The sequence below is a fragment of the Ranitomeya imitator genome, chromosome 8 (genome assembly GCF_032444005.1).
Source record: "Ranitomeya imitator isolate aRanImi1 chromosome 8, aRanImi1.pri, whole genome shotgun sequence".
NCBI classification, from domain to species: Eukaryota; Metazoa; Chordata; class Amphibia; order Anura; family Dendrobatidae; genus Ranitomeya; species Ranitomeya imitator.
Genome location: NC_091289.1, coordinates 126,207,623 through 126,216,675, shown reverse-complemented (window position 1 = coordinate 126,216,675; position 9,053 = coordinate 126,207,623). Strand labels below are relative to the sequence as shown.

The following is a 9,053-nucleotide window of genomic DNA, read 5'->3' as shown; positions in this document are numbered from 1 at the left end:
TTTAACGTGACATATTTTTACTATTGATGCTGCACAGGCAGCATCAATAGTAAATAGTTGGGGACACACAGGGTTAATAGCAGCGGTAACGGAGTGCGTTACACCGCGGGCCGTTACCGCTGCCATTAACCCTGTGTGAGCGGTGAGTGGAGAGGATTACGGAGCGGGCGCCGGGCAGTGAGTGCACGGGAGTAGGGGAGGGACTAATCGGACTGTGCCCGTCGCTGATTGGTCGCGGCAGCCATGACAGGCAGCTGCCGAGACCAATCAGTGAATGAATAACCGTGACAGAAGGACAGACAGACAGACGGAAGTACCCCTTAGACAATTATACATATAGATATATGTGTGTGTGTGTTTTGAATAATATTGTGTTTTAAAACAATGTGTAAATGATAGAGAGCTGCTGTATGTAAAAGGTCATGTTAAAATCACATTGCACTCGGATTGCATACGAATGTCATATGGATGTTGCGTTTAAAAATCGCATTATACTCGCATAGCACTCGTCCATTTTTTCAGTCCGGAAATCAGACCGTTTTTTTTCTCCCATATGGGTATGAGCCCTAACTGGGGCTATGCTCTGAAGTCTCCTACCTGGTGCTGTGAGTAGCTTACTATGCATAAACTTACTGACTGCACCTACGCTCCTATGCTCCCTCTAGTGGTGGCAGCCAGAAGCCAGCATCTTACTATGTAATTATTAGACTGCTTAGAGGATTTTGAGCTCTGATAAAAATGGGCCCCGGAAGATACATTATTATAACAATACAAAATGTTGTTCTTGTTTTTCTATCTTATCAGTGATTGGGTAACCATATTTTTAGGGATTGTTAATGTGTGCTTTGGGTGATCAGAAGAATTGGTTAACAACATTTAAAAGAAATATATAGAATCTAAAACTCTTTGTAATTTCAGCAATTCTTCTATTAGCTCATATCTAAAGGGAAGGAAAAGCCTCTTGCTGTGCTGCCAGTACCAGCAGCACAGCAGGGACCGCAAAGGGCGAGCAGCTGTCTCATGGGTAGTTTTTGAGCAGATTTTGGAACCCCAATTAAATCAATATCAGTCTAGCTTACCGTGTTTGTAGAGCTGGTCCTACCACAGGACAATTTACTCCAGAAAACTGACAACTTCTGGAGCACTGCTTGTCACATGGCAATCACGTAGCCTGCTTTCCGATAGATCAGGTGGCACACTTGCCTAAACTAGAAGGTTGGAATTAAATCACATTGGAATATGAAACCCATAAAGTATGTATTTTTGGCCCCTTTTTGTTCCTAATATTACATACTTATTAGTTTATCAATATTTTTTGGCACTTTTCTGTTTCTAATACTACATACACACACACACACACACACACACACACATACATATGTATGTATATATATACTGTATATGTATGTGTGTATATATATGTATGTATATTTATTTATATATATGTGTGTATGTATATATGCATGTGTCTATGTATATACATATGTTTGTGTGTATGTATTTATTTATTTATATATATATATGTGTGTGTGTGTGTGGGTGGGTGTGGGTGTGTATATATATAATATATGTGACTGTTTGTATATATATATGTATATATATATATATATATATATATATGTGTGTGTGTGTGTATGTATACAGGTCCTTCTCAAAAAATTAGCATATAGTGTTAAATTTCATTATTTACCATAATGTAATGATTACAATTAAACTTTCATATATTATAGATTCATTATCCACCAACTGAAATTTGTCAGGTCTTTTATTGTTTTAATACTGATGATTTTGGCATACAACTCCTGATAACCCAAAAAACCTGTCTCAATAAATTAGCATATTTCACCCATCCAATCAAATAAAAGTGTTTTTTAATAACAAACAAAAAAACCAACAAATAATAATGTTCAGTTATGCACTCAATACTTGGTCGGGAATCCTTTGGCAGAAATGACTGCTTCAATGCGGCGTGGCATGGAGGCAATCAGCCTGTGACACTGCTGAGATGTTATGGAGGCCCAGGATGCTTCAATAGCGGCCTTAAGCTCATCCAGAGTGTTGGGTCTTGCGTCTCTCAACTTTCTCTTCACAATATCCCACAGATTCTCTATGGGGTTCAGGTCAGGAGAGTTGGCAGGCCAATTGAGCACAGTAATACCATGGTCAGTAAACCATTTACCAGTGGTTTTGGCACTGTGAGCAGGTGCCAGGTCGTGCTGAAAAATGAAATCTTCATCTCCATAAAGCATTTCAGCCGATGGAAGCATGAAGTGCTCCAAAATCTCCTGATAGCTAGCTGCATTGACCCTGCCCTTGATGAAACACAGTGGACCAACACCACCAGCTGACATGGCACCCCACACCATCACTGACTGTGGGTACTTGACACTGGACTTCAGGCATTTTGGCATTTCCTTCTCCCCAGTCTTCCTCCAGACTCTGGCACCTTGATTTCCGAATGACATGCAAAATTTGCTTTCATCAGAAAAAAGTACTTGGGACCACTTAGCAACAGTCCAGTGCTGCTTCTCTGTAGCTCAAAAGTGGCTTTACCTGGGGAATGCGGCACCTGTAGCCCATTTCCTGCACACGCCTGTGCACGGTGGCTCTGGATGTTTCCACACCAGACTCAGTCCACTGCTTCCTCAGGTTCCCCAAGGTCTGGAATCGGTCCTTCTCCACAATCTTCCTCAGGGTCCGGTCTCCTCTTCTCGTTGTACAGCGTTTTCTGCCACATTGTTTCCTTCCAACAGACTTACCATTGAGGTGCCTTGATACAGCACTCTGGGAACAGCCTATTTGTTGAGAAATTTCTTTCTGGGTCTTACCCTCTTGCTTGAGGGTGTCAATGATGGCCTTCTTGACATCTGTCAGGTCGCTAGTCTTACCCATGATGGGGGTTTTGAGTAATGAACCAGGCAGGGAGTTTATAAAAGCCTCAGGTATCTTTTGCATGTGTTTAGAGTTAATTAGTTGATTCAGAAGATCAAGGTAATAGGTCGTTTAGAGAACCTTTTCTTGATATGCTAATTTATTGAGACAGGTTTTTTGGGTTATCAGGAGTTGTATGCCAAAATCATCAGTATTAAAACAATAAAAGACCTGACAAATTTCAGTTGGTGGATAATGAATCTATAATATATGAAAGTTTAATTGTAATCATTACATTATGGTAAATAATGAAATTTAACACTATATGCTAATTTTTTGAGAAGGACCTGTATATGTATGTGTATATATGTATGTGTTTGTTTGTGTATATATATATATATATGTATATATAAATATATGTATATATGTGTTCGTATGTATTTACGTGTATGAGTATATATATATGTGTGTGTGTATGTATGTATATATATATATATATATGCACGTATATGTATATATGTATGTGTGTATGTATGTATATATATATATATACGTATATGTATATATATGTGTGTGTGTGTATAAATATATAATGTCCTGTGTGGAGTTACCCTATAGAAGCAATGCCAATTAATTTGATATTTACTATTAATATTAAGTAATAGTATTCACCTCTTGTTCGATGGTTTGCTCAGTAATTTGTTACTGGATGTAAACTGAACAATAAGCAATGTTTCAAATGTGTGTAACATGATGGTATAAAACAGGATTATTTAGCAGTCAGGCGTCACTTCTATGAATTCTTCCATCATAATATAGAAGTTTATTCATTCTCGGAATAAGAGGCAGGTGGCAGAGCATTGTGGTTGGCTGGCATCGCTGGAGCTGCAGCTGTTGTGTGTATGGACTGGCCCCTGACTCTGGGCTGCCTGCACTATGTCGTTATATTATCACTAATTAGCTGGAGGTGTTATCTGGAGCTGGGTTCGTGCTAATTGAATGAGTGGGGCAAGAGGCAGCAGCAGAGATCTAACAAAACACTGAAAAGGATAGGAAACTTACCGAAAACACATAGGAGGGCAGACATGGAAAAACAATCCGAATTAGAATATTTCTGTTGTAATAATAATGGTAGTATAATTTCTAGAAAAATGAATAATTTATTAATAGAGTACAAATAGTACCAGAAATACATTGTTACAATTAATATTTCTATGATTATAAAAAATATTTATAGTTCCAATATGTATTAAGATTGTTCATTTTAATAATAAAAGTAATTGGTATTAATTACTAAAATTCATATAGTAGTGTATAATATTATGTAACATATATATATTGGTTTTACCATCATTGTTAACATAGTCTATTCTCTAGTGTGTACCAAAATTACCAAAAAAGGGTCAAATCTCCAGTATAAATTGTCCATGCATTATCCACAGCTTCTTCCATCCCGACGACCAGTTATCACTGAAATGTCGCATTCTGGGGCTGTGAGAGTTTTCTTTTTTTGTAATTGCAGCATTTTATAGAATTTTATTGATTCCTAGCCGAGAGTGATATCGCGACAGGTACAATAGCCCCAGGCTGATCAGCCGATCCCCCGATCGCCTCTTCCTGCTGCATCACATATTAATCTATCAGTCCTGTGCAGTAATCGCTCTCTAGATCGCTGCAGCCAGCAATTACCGATCAACGAAATCTAACGGTTATTACACGAGTAGGAGACGAGACTGGGAGGAGAAGGAGCCGGCGCGATGTGTGCGATGTCCGCGGCGCCTCTGATCGGTTATTGAAGGATGATTGATGTGCACAGGTGGGGTGGTCTGCAGGTGGGGGCACAGGAGGAAGGAGTGCTGAGCCTATGGGCACAGGCTGGTGTGGGGCACAGGAGGAAGGAGTGCTGAGCCTATGGGCACAGGCTGGTGTGGGGCACAGGAGGAAGGAGTGCTGAGCCTATGGGCACAGGCTGGTGTGGGGCACAGGAGGAAGGAGTGCTGAGCCTATGGGCACAGGAGAAAGGAGTGCTGAGCCTATGGGCACAGGAGAAAGGAGTGCTGAGCCTATGGGCACAGGCTGGTGCGGGGCACAGGAGGAAGGAGTGCTGAGCCTATGGGCACAGGCTGGTGTGGGGCACAGGAGGAAGGAGTGCTGAGCCTATGGGCACAGGCTGGTGTGGGGCACAGGAGGAAGGAGTGCTGAGCCTATGGGCACAGGAGGAAGGAGTCCTGAGCCTATGGGCACAGGAGAAAGGAGTGCTGAGCCTATGGGCACAGGCTGGTGGGGGGCACAGGAGGAAGGAGTGCTGAGCCTATGGGCACAGGTTGGTGTGGGGCACAGGAGGAAGGAGTGCTGAGCCTATGGGCACAGGAGGAAGGAGTGCTGAGCTTATGGGCACAGGAGGAAAGAGTGCTGATGAGCCTATGGGCACAGGCTGGTGGGGGGCACAGGAGGAAGGAGTGCTGAGCCTATGGGCACAGGAGGAAGGAGTCCTGAGCCTATGGGCACAGGAGAAAGGAGTGCTGAGCCTATGGGCACAGGCTGGTGGGGGGCACAGGAGGAAGGAGTGCTGAGCCTATGGGCACAGGTTGGTGTGGGGCACAGGAGGAAGGAGTGCTGAGCCTATGGGCACAGGAGGAAGGAGTGCTGAGCTTATGGGCACAGGAGGAAAGAGTGCTGATGAGCCTATGGGCACAGGCTGGTGGGGGGCACAGGAGGAAGGAGTGCTGAGCCTATGGGCACAGGCTGGTGTGGGGCACAGGAGGAAGGAGTGCTGAGCCTATGGGCACAGGAGGGAGTGCTGAGCCTATGGGCACAGGAGGGAGTGCTGAGCCTATGGGCACAGGCACAGGAGGAAGGAGTGCTGAGCCTATGGGTACAGGCTGGTGGGGGGCACAGGAGGAAGGAGTGCTGAGCCTATGTGCACAGGCTGGTGTGGGGCACAGGAGGAAGGAGTGCTGAGCCTATGGACACAGGAGGGAGTGCTGAGCCTATGGGCACAGGCTGGTGTGGGGCACAGGAGGAAGGAGTGCTGATCCTATGGGCACAGGCTGGTGTGGGGCACAGGAGGAGGGAGTGCTGAGCCTATGGGCACAGGCTGGTGTGGGGCACAGGAGGAGGGAGTGCTGAGCCTATGGGCACAGGAGGAAGGAGTCCTGAGCCTATGGGCACAGGAGAAAGGAGTGCTGAGCCTATGGGCACAGGCTGATGTGGGGCACAGGAGGAAGGAGTGCTGAGCCTATGGGCACAGGCTGGTGGGAGGCACAGGAGGAAGGAGTGCTGAGCCTATGGGCACAGGAGGAAGGAGTGCTGAGCCTATGGGCACAGGCTGATGTGGGGCACAGGAGGAAGGAGTGCTGAGCCTATGGGCACAGGCTGGTGGGAGGCACAGGAGGAAGGAGTGCTGAGCCTATGGGCACAGGAGGAAGGAGTGCTGAGCCTATGGGCACAGGCTGGTGGGGGGCACAGGAGGAAGGAGTGCTGAGCCTATGGGCACAGGCTGGTGGGGGGCACAGGAGGAAGGAGTGCTGAGCCTATGGGCACAGGCTGATGGGGGGGCACAGGCTCCCGGGTTGGGCATCTTGTTTGTTATAATTAGCCCTGGGACTGTCTGCAGTGGAGGACCAGCCCCCAGCCCCTGCCAGCCCCGCATCCATCTCCCCTGCCAGCACTGACACTGACGAGGCATCAGCTGGACCTGGAGCAGCAGCCTGCAGTCCTGTGTGTACGGAGTGCTGGGCACCAGGTACAGTACCAGCACTGCTCCCCTCATCACCAGCATCAGTGGAGATCAGAGCACAGGTACTGTATACAATGCTTTATCCATTATATACACAAAAGAATAACGCAGGACCATAATTGCTACCGCCTATAGAACTGGATTTCTGCCCCGGACGCTGGTCTCCAAAGCGGCAGGTCCCCTAGAATCGCCCTAGACCCAGACAGCAGCAGCTCCATGGGGATCCGACTCTTCGTGTCCACAATGAAGACCTCCATAGTGTAAAGTGCAGGAATAGTCCATGGTGCATAGATCATGGTACAGACACAATTCCTCTAACTCATGAACAATTGCTGATTGGTGAAGATCGGATTGACCTGTTATACTTATTATATATTTTATGTGTGTAAATAAAATATATATGTATTGTTATATATTCTTATGTTTGTGTGTACGCTTTCATAGATACACATTTATATTTCATTTTCTGATACACATATTCAATTTACTCATACACATTGTCATATATATATATATATATATATATATATATCAGTGAATTAAATATGTGCATCAGAAAATTAAATACAAACGTGTATCTATGAAAGCGTACACACAAACATAGGAACATATATATTCTCATATAGTACACCCAGAGGCAGAGGATATATATATATATATGTATATCCGCCGACATATGGGTTTATGTTATATCCTCTGACATGATCCGGTCTTCATATTGTTTCCCCATTACCATATTATCATCTGATGGTCTCCACGTGTATCCAGATCCACACACGAGGCCGAATATGAATCCGTGTGTCATACCTGATGTGCATATGATAAGTACACATATGTATATACAGTATATGCATCCATAACTTCTATATATATTGCTGGGACGGTTGGAGTATTGTGTATACATGTATCCATATGTCGGGGTGTAGCTGGCTGCAGTCTCTCCGGGGTCTCTGGGCTCGGCCCCCGGTGACTCCCTGTCCCGGCTCCGTGACATTAGAATAACACCGGGGTCTTCACGGTGCAGTGAGCAGCAGCCTCCGGCCCGGCATAACGAGGTGTTTATGGCCAGTGATAGGACAGCAGGACCGAGCACACTGACACCGGGATATCCTCCGTATACAGCACATTCATTAGTACAATCACTACTGTGTCACTGGACGGAGGGGCCACGTACATGCTGTGTACCAGGACTAGACGGAGGGGCCACATACATGCTGTGTACCAGGACTGGACGGAGGGGCCACATACATGCTGTGTACCAGGACTGGACGGAGGGGCCACATACATGCTGTGTACCAGGACTGGACGGAGGGGCCACATACATGCTGTGTACCAGGACTGGACGGAGGGGCCACATACATGCTGTGTACCAGGACTGGACGGAAGGGCCACATACATGCTGTGTACCAGGACTGGACGGAGGGGCCACATACATGCTGTGTACCAGGACTGGACGGAGGGGCCACATACATGCTGTGTACCAGGACTGGACGGAGGGGCCACATACATGCTGTGTACCAGGACTGGACGGAAGGGCCACGTACATGCTGTGTACCAGGACTGGACGGAGGGGCCACGTACATGCTGTGTACCAGGGCTGGACGGAGGGGCCACGTACATGCTGTGTACCAGGACTGGACGGAGGGGCCACATACATGCTGTGTACCAGGGCTGGAAGGAGGGGCCACATACATGCTGTGTACCAGGGCTGGACGGAGGGGCCACATACATGCTGTGTACCAGGACTGGACGGAGGGGCCACATACATGCTGTGTACCAGGGCTGGACGGAGGGGCCACATACATGCTGTGTACCAGGGCTGGACGGAGGGGCCACATACATGCTGTGTAACAGGGCTGGACGGAGGGGCCACGTACATGCTGTGTACCAGGACTCGACGGAGGGGCCACATACATGCTGTGTACCAGGACTGGACGGAGGGGCCACATACATGCTGTGTAACAGGGCTGGACGGAGGGGCCACATACATGCTGTGTACCAGGACTCGACGGAGGGGCCACATACATGCTGTGTACCAGGACTGGACGGAGGGGCCACATACATGCTGTGTACCAGGACTCGACGGAGGGGCCACATACATGCTGTGTACCAGGGCTGGACGGAGGGGCCACATACATGCTGTGTAACAGGGCTGGACGGAGGGGCCACATACATGCTGTGTACCAGGACTCGACGGAGGGGCCACATACATGCTGTGTACCAGGACTGGACGGAGGGGCCACATACATGCTGTGTACCAGGGCTGGACGGAGGGGCCACATACATGCTGTGTACCAGGACTGGACGGAGGGGCCACATACATGCTGTGTACCAGGGCTGGACGGAGGGGCCACATACATGCTGTGTACCAGGGCTGGACGGAGGGGCCACATACATGCTGTGTAACAGGGCTGGACGGAGGGGCCACATACATGCTGTGTAC

At 47.2% G+C, this 9,053-nt stretch overlaps 1 protein-coding gene across 4 annotated transcripts in view; it reads left to right on the top strand.

The window, feature by feature from the left end:
• The first annotated feature begins 6,113 nt into the window (after positions 1 to 6,113).
• The window catches only part of LHX9 (LIM homeobox 9), a 73,626-nt gene continuing 70,686 nt past the window's right edge, over positions 6,114 to 9,053 (top strand). Inside the window, exon 1 of one of the 4 annotated variants that reach the window (XM_069737352.1) lies at positions 6,114 to 6,672. The gene's annotated coding sequence lies outside the window, so the exon portion shown is untranslated. The remainder of the gene's footprint in view (positions 6,673 to 9,053) is intronic. The other 3 variants (XM_069737353.1, XM_069737349.1, XM_069737354.1) reach the window with 3 other exon arrangements.